Below are 21,117 nucleotides of genomic sequence, written 5' to 3'. Positions count from 1 at the left end.
CAAATTCTGCAGTAGCTGAAGTTTCCAAACTGTCTTCAGAGGTAGACTTACGTATAACATATTGCAGTAATCTAACCTAGGAGTTACCAGAGCATATATGATAGTTAGGCTATCCCTGTCCAGATTGTGGTGCAGCTGGACCACCAGTTGAAGTTGATGGAAGGCACTCCACACCACTGAGGCCACCCGAGCCTCAAGTGACAACAAATGACACAGAACTACCCCTAAGCTACGTACCCACTCCATCAAGAGCAGGTAACCTCCCATCCATCCGATCTAGGGAACCACCCATGTCAGGGGATGATTGGTGGGTGCTAGAAGAGATAAGAGTCCGGGAAATCAGCCAGATTTACAGGATTTATTAGTTCCATTCTCCTATTTACACAGAGCTCTCAGAGCACATCTGCATCATTCGGGACCAAGTTACGGTAATCTGGCAATTGTAAGGCCGGTGCGGTGGTAACGTGTTGGCCTCTCTCTCACTGAATTCTGCCTGGGTCAGAGGAATGTGCCACAACGTAGGCACCGGCAGGAATTCCTTGTCGACCTCCCCACTGCGATTCCCGGCAGATTAACAGGCGAGGTCGCGGCGATCCTTCCCAGATGTGAGAAGAACACACCGTTCCTTCTCTCTCCCCTTTGGTATCCCCAGGGAGGGGAAAGAAGCAGACAGAAATCTATTTACATTCTTTTATTTCTGTCTCTTACAGCAGTACAGAGAAACATGTCTGCACTCAACAGCAGTGAGAATCAAACTCCACCCATGTACTTCCAGTACGGGTCACATGACACACACTGAGCTAACATCCGGTGCTCAGTACAGAATGGACTGCCCCTTTGTTCCCATGGCAACAGTCACAAACATCCTGTCTGGCTTTCCAGCCATCAGCAGCTGACGAAGCTGCTAGAGCCTTTGCTTGCTGCCGTATTGGTGCTTTTTGGTAACAGTCTCGGTATTGTGGAGGGATTCCGCCTTTCTTTCCCAGACACGTTGGCCCTCCTTTCCCGAGGTTCCCCTACTCCCAGGCAGTTCTCCAAACAGTGCGCCGACCCGAAAGTCAGGGACCACTGGTGCCATGAAACCACTGGGTCGTGCAAGGCCAACCAACTCATTCCCAGAATAATCGGTGGCCCCACCAAGGTGGCTACGTGAAAGGCGATGGTCTCGGAGTGCGTGGAAATCCTCATCCTCATGGGAGGAGTCTGATGCGTCACTTCCCCTCCCAAAAGTTCCCTTCCATCAATGGTGGTCACTTGCAGAGGAAAATCCAGAGGCCGAAGATGCAACTGGTGCTGCGCAGCAAAGTCCCTGCTGAAGAAGTTCACACTGGCCCCTGAGTCCACTAGGGCGTGGACCTCCATTGCGTGGTCATTTGGGAGCTCCAGCAGCACTCTCACCACTATGTTTGGTTTGGGGTGGCCTGGTCGGGGCTCTTCGCTGCTGCTGCCTGGCTGCTACCCCGGTTCACCACCAGCCAGGCCTTCCCATTTCCCTGCACCTGGGGCACTTCCTCTTCTCCCTGTGGAGTGGCCCCCACCATTCCCTGCCAGTTACGACGCTCCGGACACACTCTGGCAAAGTGTCCTGGTTTCTGGCACAAAAAACACCTCTTGGCCGCCTGCCAGTCCTTTCCCTCCTTTCTGCTCTGCAGTTGGGCTTTTGAATGTTTCCGCGCGCAGGCTGAGTCGATCTCCATGGGCTCTTGCTGACTCTGACCTTTAGTAGCCCCTGCCGGCATCTCAAGAATGCGATTGCCATGGAAACGCTCCCCTATGCTCTGCCTCCTCTCCAGCAAACGGGCTTCCTGCCTGAGGCCCACCGCTAAGGCAGCCTTAGTTAACGCGTTCATATCTTTGGGCTGGGGCCCTCTGGCAAGCTCATCTTTCACGTCAGAATTTAGCCCGGCCTTAAACAGGGCCTGCACTGGTTCGGAACTCAAATCCCAACCCAGCTTGTGGACCAGCATTGCGAACTGAGACCAGTAACTGCGCACAGTCAAATTGCCTTGCTTCAAAGCCAAGAGTTCCTGCTGAGTCATATCAACTTGACTCTCATTTGTAAACATGGCGTCCATCGCCTGATAGAACTTTGCCAAGTCCCAGAGTGCATTGTTACCGGCTGCTATCAGTGGCCTCACCCACTCTCTAGCTGGCCCCGATAGGTGGCTAATTATAAAAGCCACACTCTGTACATCATTGGCAAAATCAGTTCCCTGCAGTTCTAAGGCATACTTCATCTCCGTTTTAAAGCTTAAATATTCCTGAGGATCACTGTCAAACCTACCCACCAACGTAGGCATTTTTCTTCCCAGCAGGTCCCCTTTCGGTTCTTTATGTTGCGCCCGACTCTCTTCCAATCTGATATGCAGCTCCTCTGTGCGTCTTTCCAGATCGACGTGGCTTTCCTTCAAAGCAGCAAATTCCCTCTCCATCGCTCTTATCTGTCCTTTCTTGCTAGCACCCGGCATAAGAGTCTCTGCAAGCTGTCAGGGGATGATTGGTGGGTGCTAGAAGAGATAAGAGTCCGGGAAACCGGCCAGATTTACAGGATTTATTAGTTCCATTCTCCTATTTACACAGAGCTCTCAGAGCACATCTGCATCATTCGGTATCAGTTGCAGAGACTACCTGTTCCTTTCTTTTCCTCCAGCATAGCCACTTCCGGAGCCCTCCCCTTTTACTTCCTGTTACGTGAAGAGCTAAGCCCCGGAAACTGCTCCCCCCCTCTGATTCATTGCTTCCTGTCAACCCTTCGTCACCCTCCTCCTCCGAGGAAGTGCAACTACTAACAATCGGAGGCTTATCTCTATATGTCCCCATTCTTTCCCCCTTCTCAGCCCCCAGTTCCCTGACAACCCACTAACATTGCCTCAGTCTTTTCTGGATTGAGCTTCAGTTTGTTGGCTCTCATTCAGTCCATTACCGAGGCAAGACACCGGTCCAGCACTTTCACTGCCTCACCTGCAAATGTAAAGAAGTAGAGCTGTGTATCATCAGCATATTGCTAACAGCATACTCCAAAACACTGTGTGGTTGTGTGTTTTGCTAGAGGACATGGTCTGCGGGGGATGGGATACTGCTGAGAGGAAGCCAGGCTGAATGAGGAAGTGAGTTGAAGGAGAAGTTAGCAGCCAGCAGCAGTAATACTTAGATGATTGCAGCTTCTGGGAGCTCCCGACTCGATGAGGAGCTCATAAACAGGGGGTTTGCAAGGGTATTTAGTAGTAGAGTTTGAGTAGGAGGTCTAGAGCCGGGGTCAGCAAACTTTTTCTGCAGGGGGCCAGCCCACTATCCCTCAGACCCTTTGGGGGGCCAGACTATATTTTTTTTTTTGCGGGGGGGGGGGGAATGAACGAATTCCTATGCCCCACAAATAACCCAGAGATGCATTTAAAATAAAAGCACACATTCTACTCATTGGTGATCTGCCCCCTCGGGAAAGGCTGACTCCTCTTCCCAGGCACAGGGGCCTCTCTCCGGTGGTCTGCCTCTGGCTGGTCTTTGCTCAGTCCAGAAAGACCGGTGATAAGCGACACCTCCCTTTTGAGAGATGCACACTCACTTTCCCCTTGCATCTCAGCAGAAGAAAGAAACAGTCTGAAAGTAGCTAGCATTCTACAAGTTACACTGAGAACACAACCCTGAGAACAGCGTAGGACATCCTGTCTCACGCTCAGTAACATCAGAAATATCACATGATGTAAACAATGTGCTGCTAGCACACAGCTGGTGAGTACTCATATCCCAACTGTAAAAACATGCTGATTCCCAGACCGTCCATGGGCTGGATTTAGAAGGCGATTGGACCGGATCCGGCCCCCGGGCCTTAGTTTGACTACCCATGGTCTAGAGTGCTGTCTCACGATGCATGTAGGACCAAGAGACACAGAGGGTGAGGGAGCTGCTGCAGTCACCTGCAATACCTGTGTCTTCCTGCCTGAGAATGTGAAAAACTATACCTGCAACAAGTGTGAGCTGGTTGCCTGTCTGGAATAGAAGGTACAGCTGGAAGAGAAGGTACAACAATTTGTTGGCTATTTGCAGTTTAGTTGCACTGCAGAAAGCTTGCTGGGGAGACCACGCATTACAAGGAACTAAAAAATAACTTTATCAAGGTTTTAATAACAAAAACAAAAACTTCTTTTACACTAAATATATCAACAAGCATGACCCATCCCCCAGGGTAACGGGAGAGCTAGGTGCTGCTCTTTATATACTATACCCAATTGTTGACACAGCTTAATTAACGCAACTTAGCAGCACCTGCTATACTGTTTCACAGCTGTAAAACTGGGTCTCGTTATTTTCTCTGGCCCTTAAAGACATACACATCTTGTGGAACAATAACTTTCTGTTTATGCTCTTGACAATGCTGGTTTTCAGGTGCAGTTTGGGAACCAGGTATGCACCATTTCCAAAGATGGAGAGCAGTTAGTACAGGTACGAGGCCACGGTGGGCTGTACATACTTGAAACAGGTAATGACGCTTCTGAGGAAGCACAGACAAAGTGTGCCAACATCCCCACTCATGACCAGTGTATGCACTTATGGCATAGAAGATTTTCGCATGCGAACTGGAGATACGTGCGCAAACAGGTAGAGTGCACTGAGGGCTGTAAAATGAAGGAGTGCTCTAAGTTTCTTGAATGTAGAGCTTGTAAAAAAGCCAAAGTGCACACGACCAATTACCTGAGGTCTGAAAGAGTGACCAAGAAAGCCTCTGAGCTCGTGCATGCGGAGCTTTGTGGTCTGATGCCAGTGGCTAGCTTGGGTAATTCCAGATACATTCTGTGTCTGACGGATGATTTCTCAAGGGTGGGATGGATTATTACACTCCGAGATAAAGGGCAAGCAGCCAAGGAGATCAAAGAGTGGGTGGTGGCAGTAGAACTGGAGTTTGACACCCGTGTCAAAGCGTTTCAGACAGACAGAGGGTCGGAGTTTATGGCCTTTAGTCTGCAAAACTTCTTCCGTGCGAAGGGTATTAAGCACAGGAAGTCTGCGCCTTATTCCCCCCCCCCCAAAAAAAAATGGAGTTGCAGATCACAGGAATCGAACCCTGCAAGAGGCCATGGAGGCTCTTCTGTTCGATTCAGGGCTGCCCAAATGCTATTGGGCCGAGGCTGTGAAGGCAGTGTCGTTCACGTTGAACAGGACGTATAACTCAGTGGTTGGGAACACGCCCTATTTCATGCTCCATGGAAGGAAACCTACTACTTTCGTACCTTTGGGGTGCACTACTTTCGTACCTTTGGGACGGAGGCTTGGGTATTAATTCCCAAACAGCAGCGCAGGAAAGGTGGCCCTAGATCGCGCAAAATGATTTTCTGTGGATACGAGCCAGGGTCAAAAGCCTGGAGGTTTGCGTATCCAAGTGGAGATCGGTCATGGGTGGTAATCAGCAGGAACGCTGAATTTTGTGAGCAGGCTGGTTGGGACAGGATTCACGGAAACCCTGAAGTGCTCACAGATTTGCTTAGAGGTCTTGGTTCAGGGGATCAACCAATTGCACCTGCTGGTGGAGCTGATAGCGGTGCACCTGCTGGTGGTCCGGGCCGAGCTGCCAACCACCACCAGGGGGCAGTGCCAGATGGGGCAATTCCAAAGAGAGAGGTGAAGTCAGAACCCAGGAGTGTACCCTCATCTCCGCAGGCTTGGCCTAGTTGGCGCAGGCGCAGAAGCTCTCCCTTGTGTCTCACAGACAGGCGCAGTCCAGGAGCGCAACGCAGGCGCAGCAAGTCACTTGGTGGTTCACCAGACGCCAGGGACTCACAGGCAGAGTCCAGCACATCTGGGTCAGAGGGGGAGCCCGGCCTGGGACCAAGACAGTCTAAGCGGACCATGGAGGGTAAACCACCTGATCGTTTCACGGTCACAAATGTGTTGGGTTATCGCCCGATCAGGAGCACTGCCAGCATCCCAACGCACTCCGGGGTGATTAGTCTGGTGGTCATCCTCTGGCTGCTGTCCAGGAATCCTCCTTCACTCCAGAGAGACCGATAATTAAGCGACTTCTCTCTTATGAGAAAAGCACACTAATTTCTCCTGAGTAAAACATCAGAAGAAAAGGCAGTTCGTAGAATTCATCTACTTTATTAACCTGCATACAGAACAACGCGCGTGGCTGGTCGTCCCGATCAGCCCAGCTTGCGAGTACTACGACTCAACACTGCTCCAGTCCAGGAGCGGAAGGGATGAACGTAACTTCACCCCGGTTACGCTGAAGACAGTCTGAGAACTGACTCACACTTCCTTTCTCATGCTGTGAGACATCTGATGTAAACAGCTCTTGCTGTTTCCTGGCAGCTTGGCAGCTGGTGGGAACCGAAATCCCAACAGAAAGTGTGGGGTGGTTTTGCTCAGTGTGAACCAGAAAGCTTTGCTGAGGTTCAGAAGTTACCTCAGGCAGAATCCAGCAAGTGGCAGCAAGCCATGGAAAAGGAGCTTAGTGCCATGAAGTCTCTAGGAGTCTTCACGCTCACAACTCTGCCAGCTGACCAGCAGGCAGTGAGTTGTCGCTGGGTCTACAGGTTGAAACCCACTGCAGGTGGAGAGCCACAATATAAAGGTAGATTGGTGGCAAGAGGTTTCAGCCAGCGACCAGGGCTACACTATTCCCAGGTGTACGTGCCCACAGCCAGAAATGTGACCATGCGAAACTCACTGCTGCAGGAGGAGATCTACATGTTACCTCCACCAGGGTTTGAGGGCGACAAACCAGGTCTGGCATGGAGACTGCACTGTTCCATTTATGGCTTGAAGCAATCAGCCAGAAATTGGAATTTATGAGTCAATGAAGCTCTGGGGAAGCTAGGGTTTCAGAAGAGTCTTGCAGACAGCCGCCTGTACCTGAAGGGGTCAGGCCAGAAGCAGGAACTGGCTCTTATCTTTGTTGACAACATTGTATTTGTTTCCAGGGCAGGTAAACAGGTGCAGGAGTTTGCAAGGAAGCTGAAGCAGCACTTCAAACTCAAGGAGTTAGGTCCTGTGAGCTTGTACCTTGGGGTGCAGATTCACAGGGACAAAGATGGCTGTTTTTTGCTAAAACAGAGAGCAAAGACAGAGCAATTACTGCAAACGTTCAAGATGGCAGACTGCAAAGGTGTCAGAACACCAATGGAAACATGTTTTCTGAAAGACAGCCAGTCTGAGGTAAAGCCACAGTTCGAGAACCGGGAGGTGTTTCAATCTGCTCTGGGGAGTCTGCTATATCTCTCACAATGGAGCAGACCCGATATAGCCTTTGCTGTTAATCTCCTGAGCAGAGAGGCTGCGAAACCCAGTGTGGTGGCCTGGAATGGCGTAAAAAGGGTCCTTTGTTGTTGTTGTTTAGTCGTTTAGTCGTGTCCGTCTCTTCGTGACCCCATGGACCAGAGCACGTCAGGCACTTCTGTCTTTCACTGCCTCCCCCAGTTTGGTCAAACTCATGCTGGTAGCTTCGAGAACATTATCCAACCATCTCGTCCTCTGTCGTCCCCTTCTCCTTATGCCCTCCATCTTTCCCAACATCAGGGTCTTTTCCAGGGAGTCTTCTCTTCTCATGAGGTGGCCAAAGTATTGGAGCCTCAGCTTCACAATCTGTCCTTCCAGTGAGCACTCAGGGCTGATTTCCTTAGGAATGGATAGGTTTGATCTTCTTGCAGTCCATGGGACTCTCAAGTGTCTCCTCCAGCACCATAATTCAAAAGCATTAATTCTTCCGCGATCAGCCTTCTTTATGGTCCAGCTTTCACTTCCATACATCACTACTGGAAAAACCATAGCTTTTACTATATGGACCTTTGTTGGCAAGGTGATGTCTCTACTTTTTAAGATGCTGTCTAGGTTTTTCATTGCTTTTCTCCCAAGAAGCAGGCATCTTTTAATTTCGTGGCTGCTGTCACCATCTGCACTGATCATGGAGCCCAAGAAAGTAAAATCTCTCACTGCCTCCATTTCTTCCCCTTCTATTTGCCAGGAAGTGATGGGACCAGTGGCCATGATCTTCGTTTTTTTGATGATGAGCTTCAGACCATATTTTGCGCTCTCCTCTTTCACCCTCATTAAAAGATTCTTTAATTCCTCCTCACTTTCTGCCATCAAGGTCGTGTCATCTGCATATCTGAGGTTGTTGATATTTCTTTCGGCAATCTTAATTCTGGCTAGGGATTCATCCAGCCCAGCCTTTCACATGATGAATTCTGCATATAAGTTAAACAAGCAGGGAGACGATATACAGCCTTGTCGTAGTCCTTTCCCAATTTTGAACCAATCAGTTGTTCCATATCCAGTTCTAACTGTAGCTTCTTGTCCCACATAGAGATTTTTCAGGAGACAGATGAGGTGATCAGGCACTCCCATTTCTTTAAGAACTTGCCATAGTTTGCTGTGGTCAACACAGTCAAAGGCTTTTGCATAGTCAATGAAGCAGAAGTAGATGTTTTTCTGGAACTCTCTAGCTTTCTCCATAATCCAGCGCATGTTTGCAATTTGGTCTCTGGTTCCTCTACCTCTTCTAAATCCAGCTTGCACTTCTTGGAGTTCTCGGTCCACATACTGCTTGAGCCTGCCTTGTATAATTTTATGCATAACCTTGCTAGCGTGTGAAATGAGTGCAATTGTGCGGTAGTTGGAGCATTCTTTGGCACTGCCCTTCTTTGGGATTGGGATGTAGACTGATCTTCTCCAATCCTCTGGCCACTGCTGAGTTTTCCAAACTTGCTGGCATATTGAGTGTAGCACCTTAACAGCATCATCTTTTAATTTTTTTAAAAAAATAATAATATTTATTAACAGTTTAAAGATTACAAAAAAAGAAAAAGAATTAAACAAAACAATACGATACATTACAAAAACAACAACACTACATAAAACATTGAATTAACAAAACAAAACAAAACAATTAAAAACACATCCAATAATTTCAATATCTTATCTTACATTCACTTGTTTCAGCGACCTCCTCACACCTCCCTCTTTGTGTTCCACTTCAATTAACTGTTTCAGCAATTCCTTTCCATCTTCCTCTGTTTTCTATCCTGTAATTTATCTTAACATATTCTAACCTTATTTTTCCCTTTAATGCATTAACAATCTATTTGTACTTAGTTCCTTATAACATTTCTGCTAAAGCCATATAACTTCATTCCATCATTTTTCTAACATTCATTGATTTTACAGTATTTCTGTAAATAATCTTTAAATTTTTTTCCCGTCTTCTTCCACCGACTCTTCTCCCTGGTCTCGGATTCTGCCAGTCATTTCCGCCAGTTCCATATAGTCCATCAACTTCATTTGCCATTCTTCCCGGATGGGTAAATCTTGTGTCTTCCAATACTTCGCAATGAGTATTCTTGCTGCTGTTGTCGCATACATAAAAAAAGTTCTGTCCTTCTTTGGCACCAATTGGCCGACCATGCCCAGGAGAAAGGCCTCTGGTTTCTTCAGGAAGGTATATTTGAATACCTTTTTCATTTCATTATAAATCATCTCCCAGAATGTCTTAATCCTTGGGCATGTCCACCAAAGGTGAAATAATGTACCTTCAGTCTCATTACATTTCCAACATTTATTATCAGGTAAATTATAATTTTTTGCAAGCTTGACTGGTGCCATGTACCACCTGTAAATCATTTTCATTAAATTCTCTCTTAGGGCATTACATGCCGTAAATTTCATACCTGTGGTCCATAACTGTTCCCAGTCAGCCATCATAATGTTATGTCCAACATCTTGTGTCCATTTAATCATAGCGGATTTCACCGTTTCATCCTGAGTGTTCCATTTCAACAGCAAGTTATACATTCTTGACAGATTCGTAATTTTGGGGTCTAACAATTCTGTTTCCAATTTTGATTTTACCACCTGGAAGCCAACTTTTTTGTCCAAGTTATATGCCTCCTGTAATGGGAATTGGAGTTGCTTGTGCGTAAATTCCAAACTGCTCCGAGCTGGCTACGTAGCTGGACCTTTTCCCGGTTTGACAGCCCTAAAAACGCGACTGTCTCAATCACTGGCAGAATCCGTCAGTGGGCGTTTCCTAAACTTCCTCCAACATAAGAATTCCTTAACAGATAATCTCCTCCTCGCTTCTCTGCGCGGAAGCCTTCTGCGCAGAGTGGGTGTGCCAAGGGGTGGTCCTGCACTTTCCTCACTGACCTCACTGGAAGAGTCTCGGAGCCTCCCCTCCAAAGTACTCTCAGCCACTTCCGGAGGCGGCGCGAAACAGCAATGGCGGTCCTCTTCGCGCTCTGAAGAGGGGCTCCGCAGGAAAGGGTCGTCCGCTGCGGCACAGCGGTGACCCATTAAGAAAAACCACGGGCAGAGTGAGCCCGTGGCCATGGGACTCGGCGGGCGCCAGAAGCCCCCCGGAAACGGAGAAGGAACCCCGTAAGGGGCTCCGGAACGTGAAAGGGGGAGCGGCGCTGTGAGTTCATCGCTCTTTCTGCGGGAAGCAAAGCCGCGCAGCTGCTGCTGATGAGCGCCGACCTTTCTTCTTGGAACATTAGATTTGCAACTACAACCCGTGAGTAAGGGGATTTAAAAATTATCGGGACTAAAGTACTTAAATTTTGGCTGAAAACGGGAAACGCAACCAGGAAGTCCGTTTCCCGACTGTGCTAAAGAGATCAAAGCAAAAGTTTTAACAAGCGGGAAGCACTTTGAAAGAACTTTTAAAAGACTGGATTATTGTGCAGATACCTGAACTTCTGATTGGGAAAGTAAAGAGACAATTTTGGAGTATCAATGTTGGTCTTCTGATTGGACTTTGCCTCTTCCCCTGGGATTTATAAATAACTGAGGAAACCAAACCTCGGGCTGCCAGGATAAAAAAGAACTGTCAAATTGCTGAAACTGTATCTAACTTTGAAAGTGTTGTATGCAAACGTTACATTATAGAAGGAATAGGGAAACTGTTTCCTGCACCTTCTTTGAGACTTGGATTAACTTGGAAAAAGCTCCACGCCAAAAGGAAATTAAAAGGCTCTCTAGACTTTTCAGACTGTTGGGGACTTAAATGAAGGAAAAACTTCTTTCTTTCTGCTGATCTACATTGTACTCCCCCTAGAGGACTTTGGATATAATTGTCTGGGAACTACATTTTGTTTGGATTCTTTGTTGCCTTGTTGTTTATACTTTGGAACTGCCTTTCTCATGGGAATATACACAGTTTGACCTTGACACATAGACGGGATTGGAATGAGTGGCACAGGGAGAACAAGATCGGCTAAAACAAAGGCAAGACAACTGGTACAAACAACTTTGACTTCTCAGCCACGCAGATCATCTGTCCCAGCCGTTTTAGAAGTACAGGAAGGGGTTGCTGAGCTGACATCTACAGGGGACATGGCTTCAGGAGGATCTGAAACAGTTTTAAATCAGATCCTGGAACAATTGGCAATTCTAAATAAAAAGGCGGATGAACATTCGACTAAAATTGATCAAGCCACATCCTCTATAAATAGACTGACTGATCAGGTGGATCAACATACACAAGCAATTGGGAATCTCCAGGAAGCAACTGTAGAGAACCGCAAACTGGCTGAGGAAGCCAAGCAAAAAGCAGAGGAAGCCAACTTGAAGGCCGAGGCAATAAAAGTGGAGGTGAAGCCGTTGCATAAACAGATTAGTGAACAGCAGGCCTACCTGTCTATGACGGAACTGAGAAACCGGGAGAGCAATCTTAGACTTAGAGCTATTCCAGAACTTGAACAGGAAGATTTGATTGGTTATTTGACATCAGAATTCTCAAAGTTCTGGGGTATAGAAGAGGATAAGGACTTTAAAATTGTAACTGCTTTTAGATTGGGAAGAGTGGTGAGGAAGGACAGATCCAGAGACTGTTTGATCATCTTGAGATCTAAGCAAGAGAGAGACAAAATATTAGGCCTTCATTTTGGAAAATCGCTTGACATTCAAGGCAACAGAGCAGAAATTTACAGAGACATACCGAAACAGCTTTTGGACCTCAGAGCTACTGTCAGGACTGCCTCCAGGTCCCAGCTCACAGAGGACCAACGCTAGCCGGTAGTAATGTGCAAAAGTCTTTATTGAGGTTCAGTTTCCATTTACAAGCCGCAGCGTGCAGCCCTACGTCTAGACGCTAGATCGGCGAAACCCCGTCTGAGTCTCCACCCCCTGTACACCAGTTTAAGACCCTAGCCTTACTCCACCTTTTCCGTTGCTCCTTTCTCCTCTGGTTCCTTCTGCCCCCCGGTGTCTCCTCCTTCCTGGACTCTTCTGACGCTGACCCCCCTGACTCCTGCCCCTCCTTTCGGCGGGCTTTAGGACCTGGCTCCCTACCCGGGCTACCCACTGTGCCGCTTGCCTGTACATTTGAACTTGGCGCGCGCGCCCAGCTTCCAACCTTCCTCTCGACCGTTTCCTCGCTCTCCGATGTGGGCGTGGTCAACCCTGACTCATCTCCTCTCGCTGGTGGCGAGAACACTGTTCCCGATTCCTGGGACTCCTCCCCCCTACTGTGCTCTGGTGGGGAAGCTGGTCCTGATTTCCAGCTGCTGCTCAATGAGTCCCCGCTGGCCCCTTGCTTCTGGGGCTTCCCCTTTGGCACCCCCCTCGCCCTGGCCACGGGCGTTCCCTTCTGCGAGTCTTCCGATTCGCTGGTGAGACTCAAGGAATCTCTCTGACCACTGTCACTGCCTACTCCCCCCTCGGATTCCTCCTCCTCGCTCTCCATTTGCTCCCCCTCCTGTGTCTCTGCTCCTGAACCCCTGACATCCATCCCCCCCTCGAAGCCCCCCCTTCCCCCCTCCCCCTCTTCAGGTGCGGGTTCCGGTGGCTCCAGTGTTGTGGGGGTGAGTGCAGGATACAGTTCGTCCCCCGTGGCGTGCAGCCATCGGGATAAGTCCGGGAAGTCCTGTACGGGCTCATCGACGGTGATCTCCTCGGCTTCCATCTCCTGGGCGGCGTGTTCGAACCCGGGATCTTCCCCCAACTCGCCCATGACCCCCTCATCCCCCGTCTCCTGGGGTGATGCTGCGTGCAGTGGTACTCTCGGCATCCCTCTGCGCCACCCCACCTCAGGTTGATCCTCCCACCAATAGGAGCCCCCTGTGCCGAACCCTGAGAGTGAGCCCTCTGGGGAGCTAGTCTCTGGCGCCTTGTCCTCATCTGAAGAGAACCCCTGAAACGTGCTGGCTGAGAGTGTGGGAGTGAAAAGGTATTCGTCGAAATAATCTGCCGGCATGGGCCTGTGTGGGAAAAGTGCGTGGAACTCGTCCTTGAGGTAGTGCTCCTCCACTGCAAAGTACGGTACCCAGCTGTTGGCGCTGGCTGGGGTACCTTCCCTGGCGAGGAGATATTCAACCCCCTCTACCCCCCATCTGGAGTCCAAAATCTCTGTGACCTCGTTGAGCGGCTCCGCCCTCGGCGACCCCCCTACTGTGGGCGCTTCCCTGAGCGGACTCGGAGCCGTCCCTGGCGCCTGGAACCTGTGAGGCGCCTTGTAGGGCGTTAGCACAGATCTATGAAAGACCGGGTGCATTCTGGATCCCTCCGGGAGTGTCAACCGGAAGGCCACTGGGTTGATCTGTGCCTCGACTTGGTAAGGCCCTAGCTGCTTATGTCCGAGCTTCTTCTTGGGTAACGATCTGGCCGGGACTGCCTGGGCTGCCAACCAGACCCAGTCCCCCACCCGGATGTCCTCCCCAACTCTCCTGTGTCTGTCTGCCTGCACTTTGTAAGCTTGTTTTGCTAGCTCTAACTGCCTTCTGAGCTGCTCGTGGACCTCCTGTAACTCCGCTGCCACAGCGTCTGCTCCCTGCGGCTCCCCCTCCCTCACTTTCTCTAAACCCGGGAAGGTTCTGGGATGCCGCCCATTGTTGGCGAAAAACGGTGTCACCCCCGTGGACACGTGCTTCGTGTTGTTGTAGGCAAACTCGGCCAGCGGTAGATAGTCCACCCAGGTCGAGGGCTGCTGGTTCGCGTAGCATCTCAGGTACTGCTGCATGACGGCGTTGACCCTCTCCGCTTGTCCGTTGGTCTGTGGGTGTCTCGCCGACGACAGGTTGACTTTGACGTTCAGGATGCCCATCAGCTTCTGCCAGAAACTCGAAATGAACTGGCGCCCCCGGTCAGACAGGATGGACCGTGGCAGGCCGTGCACCTTGAACACGTGGTCTATGAACAGTTTGGCCGTCTGTTCCGCCGTGGCCACCTTCGCGCAAGGAATGAAGTGGGCCATCTTGGTGAACAGATCTACTACCACGAGTACTGCTGTCTTTCCCCTCGAACTGGGCAGATCAGTGACAAATTCCAGAGCCACCCTCTCCCACGGTTCGAACAGTGTCTGCAGTGGTTCCAACAGTCCCGCCGGTGGCCTGTGTACCGGCTTGGCCCTTTGGCAGGTGTCGCACCTATTGACATAATCCGCGACCTCCCCTCTCATCTTGGGCCACCAAAAGTCTCTGGCTACTAATTCCACCGTCTTCTCTTTGCCGAAGTGCCCAGCGCTGGGTGCGTCGTGCAACTGTTGCAGTACTCTCGCTCGTAGGTCGTCCCCCGGCACGTAGAGGGCACCTTTGCGTATGAGCAGTCCGTCACGTACTTGGAACTCGTCGCCCCCCGCCGTGCCGCTGCGCACCTCCTCCATTTTGGCTTGAGCGAAGGGGTCCGTCTGCAGCGCGCGACGTACCGCTTCCAGGTCCACCGTGGCTGAGGCGCACGCCCATGCTTCTGGTGCGGAAATGTGCTTGGCCGCCGCCGGTGCCTCTTCCTCTAGATACTGCGGTTTCCTGGACAGCGCATCCGCCATGGTGTTGCTGTCTCCCGGGATGTATTCTATCCTGAAGTCGAAATCCGCAAAGAACTCCGCCCAGCGTATGTGCCTCTGGTTCAGGAACCTCGCCGTGCGCCAGTACTCCAAGTTCTTGTGGTCCGTGCGGACCTGCACCGTGTGTTTGGCTCCGATGAGGAAGTGCCGCCACGCCTTGAAGGCTGCATGAATGGCCAGCAACTCCCTGTCCCAGATGGTGTACTTCTGTTCCGACTTGCTGAGCTTCCTGGAGTAGAAAGCGCACGGCCTCCAGTCCCCCTGGTGGTCTTGCTGCAACAGGACAGCCCCCACGGCTCTGTCTGAGGCGTCCGTCTCCACCCTCATGGGCCTGCTGGGGTTCACATGCAGTAGTTGTTCTTCAGACGCGAAGAGACGCTTGAGTTTCTGAAAGGACTGCTCTGCCTGCTCCGTCCAGATGAACTTCTTCTTCTTGGAGCTGAGGGTGTCGGTGATGGCCGCCGTCTGCATAGCGAAACCTTTGATGAACTTGCGATAAAAGTTGGCAAAGCCGACAAACCTCTGGACCTCCTTCCGATTGCGCGGGCTTTTCCAGTCCAGCACCGAATGGACCTTGGCGCTGTCCATGGCGAGTCCCTTGTTGGACAGCTTGTACCCCAGGAAATCCACCTCCGTCCTGTCGAACTGGCACTTCTCCAGTTTGGCGTAAAGCCTGTGGTCCCTCAGCCGCTGCAGGACTTCCTTGACATCGCCCTCGTGAGCCTCCTTCGACTCCGAGAAGATCAGGATGTCGTCCAGGAAGCAGACGCACTTCTTGTAGAGGAGACCCGCTAAGACGTGGTGCATGAAGGCTTGAAAACAGTGGGAGCCATTTTGTAATCCAAAAGGCATAACTCTATATTCATAGGTGCCCAGGGGCGTAAACATGACCGTTTTCCACTCGTCGCCCTCCCTCACGCGTATGAGATTGTACGCTCCGCGTAGATCCAACTTGGTAAAGATGCGACCCTTCCTCACCGTCGCCAGCAGATCGTCTATCTTGGGCATGGGAAAGGCTGAGGGCTTGGTTTTCGAGTTTAAGATTCTGAAATCAACTACCAACCTCTTCTGGGGCGTGTCCCGCTTCTTCACAAAAAACACGGGACTGCCCCCTACCGCTTTGGATTCTCGGATGAATCCCCACTTCAAATTGTGATCTATGAACTCCCTGAGTTCCTGCAGTTCATCCTCAGACATGGAATATAGTTTCCCCGTCGGCAGCGTCGCCCCCGGCAGGAGGTCAATTTTGCAGTCGTAGGGCCTGTGGGGAGGCAGCTTGTCCGCTTCCTTCTCGCAGAAAACCTCCAAAAACTCTTTGTACTTGTTGGGTACTGCTTGCAACATGCCTAAGTTCAGCTGTGGTCCATCCTCTTGTCCCTCCTCTTCCTGGTTAGCGAGGATGCAGTGTTCTGCACAGTAGGAGGAGCCGAAGGTCAGTTGGCGCTGGTACCAAGCTAATGCCGGGCTGTGCCTGTCCAGCCAACTCATGCCCAACACTATGGGCGTGTCTGACAGGTGGGTGACATTGAAGCTGATGACTTCGCGGTGATTCCCAATTCGCATCACCATCGGAGGTGTCTGCTGCAGCACTTGCCCCCCCAGGAGCTCTCTGCCGTCCACCGTGACTACATTCAGGGGTGTCGTGGCCGGTAGGAGCGCCACGTTGTGTTGCTTGAGAAATTCCAGTCCGATAAAGTCCGCGTTGCTCCCAGAGTCAATGGTAATCGGGACTTCCATGGTGAGCCCATGGGGAAGCTGGAGAGATGCGGTGAGTTGCACCACTGGTTTGGGTGGGAGGGGGTCTGTGGGCTGTAAGATCCCTGGGGACTGCTTCATTGACTTGTCTGGCTGGGCCCCAGTGCCTCCGATTCCAGCCAGACCATTTCGTTTCCCTGCTGTGTTGCATTCTGCTGAACAGATTCTGTTACTGTTGCTGAAGCTGCAGTGTGCTTGTGAATCCTCTGGGGACACTCTTTCGCCATGTGCTGAGCACTGTCGCAGATGTAACATTTCCTGTTCCCTCTAGGAGGCTTCGTTTTGACTGCTCCCGGTGGTAGGGCTCCGGCTGCTGACCGAGCCTTAGCACCACCTATCTCCATCGGCTCTTCTCCCCCTCCCAGCGGAGGCGTGGAATGAGCGCGCACCGTTTCCCTGGGAAAGGAAGGCGGTGCTCTTGCTGGCGTGCGTCCCCAATGCCCTTCCTCCTTGCTCCAAGGGCGTCCTTCCAGGCGTACCCCAATCGTTAGCGCCCTCCGCACTACATCTTGTGTGGTTTGGGGCCTCTCCCCCCTTGCAATTTCGTCTTTCACAGCTCCGTTCAGCCCCTCCCAAAACAGGTCCCTGACGGCAGCTGACTCTTTCTCCCACCCTAATGCGTTGACCAATGCAAAAAAACGGGAGTGATATTGCCTCACAGTGGCTTTGCCTTGTTTCAGCCCATGAATCTCTCTCCTGGCGATATCTACATCAATCTCTGACAAAAAACAAGCATCCATCGCTTTAATGAAGGCATCCGCATTCCGGAGGGCTGGATCCTTATCTCTCCAGAGATTGCGCAACCATGCTTTAGCTTCTCCATAGAGATGACTGACTGTGAAGCCCACTTTCTCCTCTTGATCTCTAAAGTCCTTCTCCAGCAACTTTAGCGCATAAATGACGTCTGCTCTGAAGTTAGGATACTGCTGCAAATTCCCATCAAAATGAGACACAAGGCTCCCTCCTTTTTTTCCCAGCCCAATCCCCTCTGGTCTGGATCCCGGCAGCCCCTGTGTAGTCAATTTTTCTAACCTGGCTCGCAGATCCTGGCAGGTAGCCGCTGCTTCCGCCTCCTTTTTCCTGGATGCCAAAATTTCTGCGTTAAGTTGCATCACTGCTTCCCGCAGGCTTGCTATGTGTTCTTCGGTAGTCATTTTGCCCCGTTTTTGTGAGCTCGCGAAGCACCAATCTTCGCCCCTCGCTGTGTTCCTTCACGTGGCGAGGTTTCAAAAAGACGGCCAGAGGGGACTTACTGTCAGGACTGCCTCCAGGTCCCAGCTCACAGAGGACCAACGCCCAGTTGATTTAATGTACAAAAGTCTTTATTGAAGCTTAGTTTCCATTTCAAACCCCAGAGCGTGCAATCCTACGTCTTGACTTCAGACCGGCGAAGTCCCCTCTGACTCACTACCCCTTCCGCACCAGTTTAAGATCCTAGCCCGGCTCCACCTCCTGCGCTGTTCCTTTCTTCGCTGGGTCCTTCTGCCCCCTGGGGTTTCCTCCTTCCTGGACTCTTCTGACGCTGACCCTCCTGAGTCTTGCCCTTCCTTCCGGCGGGCTTTAGGACCTGGCTCCTCATCCGGGCTACCTGCTGTGCCGCTCGCCTGTACATTTGAACTTGGTGCGTGCGCCCAGCCGGTAACCTTCCTCCTGACCGTTCCCCCGCTCTCCAATGTGGGCGTGGTCAACCCTGACTCATCTCCTCTCGCTGGTGGCGAGAACACTGTTCCCGATTCCTGGGACTCCTCCCCCCTACTGTGCTCTGGTGGGGAAGCTGGTCCTGATTTCCAGCTGCTGCTCAATGAGTCCCCGCTGGCCCCTTGTTTCTGGGGCTTCCCCTTTGGCACCCCCCTCGCCCTGGCCATGGGCGCTCCCTTCTGCGAGTCTTCCGATTCGCTGGTGAGACTCGAGGAATCTCTCTGACCACTGTCACTGCCTACTCCCCCCTCGGATTCCTCCTCCTCGCTCTCCATTTGCTCCCCCTCCTGTGTCTCTGCTCCTGAACCCCTGACAGCTACGTATACAGAACTTACAAGACTACTGAGAGGTAATTCAATTCCATATAGGTGGGAGTTTCCTCAAGGACTATCCTTCAACTTCAAAGGAAAGAAAGTTAAAATCAAAACAGCAGAAGACCAACAAAAGTTTTTGAACGACCACGAAGAGGACCTACAGAAAGGAACAATAGGATCTTGGCCACCACCTCCACCTATACCTACACCGGCACCAACACCCTCGGGACCAGAGGATCAAAAGAAAGAGACGCCACCACAAAACTAACAGATTGATCCAGGATGTCTCTGCAGCTTCTTAGTTGGAACATAAATGGCGGAAATTCCCCAGAAAAAAGAAGAAGAATTTTCCATATTTTGAAAAAAGAACAATTGGACATTATCTGCTTGCAGGAAACACATGTAACTAGGCTCCATAGAAAAGTGTTAATTAATAAAAGACTAGGCCAAGAATTTATCTCATCAGACAAAGTTAAGAAAAGAGGAGTGGTGATTTATGCAAAGGAGAGCCTGTTACCAAAATTTTTATTTAAAGATGAGCAAGGAAGAATTTTGGCAATTGAAATACAGACCCAAGGAGAAAAGTTTTTAATACTAGGAATTTATGCACCGAATGAGGGGAAATCAGAATTTTACAGGAAACTGCATGAGACAATTCTGGAATATCTGGACTATACCAACATCATTATGATGGGAGATATGAATGGGGTGGTCTCTACAAATATGGATAAGTCACAAACTCAAAACTTAACGAAAGATGGTAGACTACCCAAAACTTTCTTTGAACTAACTGACAATATGGATTTGATTGATATATGGAGAACAAAAAACCCCTTAGGTAGAGAAGGAACTTTTTTTTCCGAGGCCCATCTGTCATGGACAAGAATCGACCAAATATGGACAACTAGAAGGCTGGCACCTATGACTAGAAAAGTGGAAATCTGCCCAAAAACCTGCTCCGACCATAATGCCATGAAAATGGAACTAAGACTTACTCCAACCGGCTCCTTTAGATGGAAAATGAATGACACCCTACTAAGAGATCAGGAGATTGTGAAGAAGGCCCAAAAAACTTTGAAAGACTATTTTGAAATAAATTTGAACACTACGGTGGAAAGGAGAACAATCTGGGACGCAAGCAAAGCAGTTATGAGAGGGTTTCTGATACAACAGAACACGATAAAGAAAAGATTTTGGAATGGAAAAAAAGACAAGATTTTAGAGAAGATAAGAGATGGAGAGAAAAAACTGAGATCCAAACCAAAATTGAAGGAGATCTTGAGAGAAATTAAATTTTATCAAGCACAGTATGCGAAATTGATAAATCAAGAAGTTGAGTGGAAAATTAAACAGATGAAACAAAGATCATTTGAATCAGCTAATAAGTGTGGGAAACTGCTAGCATGGCAGTTGAAAAAGAGACAAAAATTGAACACAGTTACTAATTTAGAGATCGAAGGGAGGGATATTCAGAAACCCGAAGAAATTAGGAAGTGTTTCCAGAGATATTTTAAAAAGCTTTACACTCAAGGGCCACAAGAAGAGACTGAGATAGACCAATTTTTGAAAATTAATGGATTACCAAAACTTGCTCAGGAAAAGAGAACAATCCTGAATCATAAAATAACACAACAAGAAATAGAGGGTGCCATCCAGAACATGCAGCTAGGCAAATCTCCAGGTCCAGATGGGCTTACCTCCAAGTATTATAAGATATTGAAAGACTTTTTGATACAACCATTAATGGAGGTGTGCAATCAGATTTTGGAGGGGAAGAAGGCACCGGAATCGTGGAAAGAAGCTTTCATCACATTGATCCCTAAAGTGGAAACTGAAAAGACTCAACTTAAGAACTACCGTCCCATCTCACTCCTAAATGTGGATTATAAAATATTTGCAGACATTTTGGCAAATAGATTTTAAAAAGTATTAAATGAAGTAATTCATAAGGATCAGGCAGGCTTTCTCCCAGGAAGACATTTGTTTGATAATACTAGGAATATTATTGACATTTTGGAACTTCTGCAAACCAACATTAACACAAAATCAGTGTTAATTTTTGTAGATGCGGAGAAGGCCTTTGATAACATTTCTTGGAGGTTTATGAAGAAAAACTTGGAAGGGATGGGAGTGGGGCGGGAGTTTGAAAATGGCATAGAGGCAATTTATTCAGAGCAGAAAGCTAAACTGATAGTTAACAATGTGGTGACAGAAGAGTTCAAAATTGAAAAAGGAACACGACAAGGTTGCCCCCTATCCCCTCTGTTATTTATTTCTGTCCTGGAGGTGCTTTTGAACATGATTAGGGAGGACCGGTTGGTACAAGGAATACAGGTCGGAGTGAAACAATTTAAACTGAAAGCTTTTGCAGATGATTTGGTGTTAACATTACAGGAGCCAGAATCTAGTACGAAGAGAGTGTTAGAATTAATTTATGAATTTGGTTGGGTGGCGGGGTTTAAACTGAACAAGCAAAAAACTAAGGTTTTGGAGAAAAATCTGACACCTGTGGAAATAGAGGGGTTTCAGAAAGAGACAGAGCTAAATGTTGTTAAAAAAGTGAAATACCTGGGGGTAAAT

General features: G+C 49.4%; 1 protein-coding gene across 3 annotated transcripts in view; it reads right to left on the bottom strand.

Moving 5' to 3' along the window:
* LOC309361162 (ubiquitin-conjugating enzyme E2 A) overlaps nt 1–21,117 on the bottom strand; it is a 353,780-nt gene that overhangs the window by 17,638 nt on the left and 315,025 nt on the right. Inside the window, exon 1 of one of the 3 annotated variants that reach the window (XM_081896130.1) lies at nt 2,285–2,638. The exons of 1 other annotated variant lie outside the window; for it this stretch is intronic. The gene's annotated coding sequence lies outside the window, so the exon portion shown is untranslated. Of the gene's footprint in view, nt 1–2,284; nt 2,639–21,117 lie in introns of those variants that run through there. One more of the 3 variants, XM_081896129.1, reaches the window with a different exon arrangement.

Source organism: Podarcis melisellensis (genome assembly GCF_964234715.1).
Source record: "Podarcis melisellensis genome assembly, chromosome: W".
Taxonomy (NCBI): domain Eukaryota; kingdom Metazoa; phylum Chordata; class Lepidosauria; order Squamata; family Lacertidae; genus Podarcis; species Podarcis melisellensis.
Note: the sequence above shows the minus strand (reverse complement) of the source record. Positions and strands in the feature narration are given on the sequence as shown.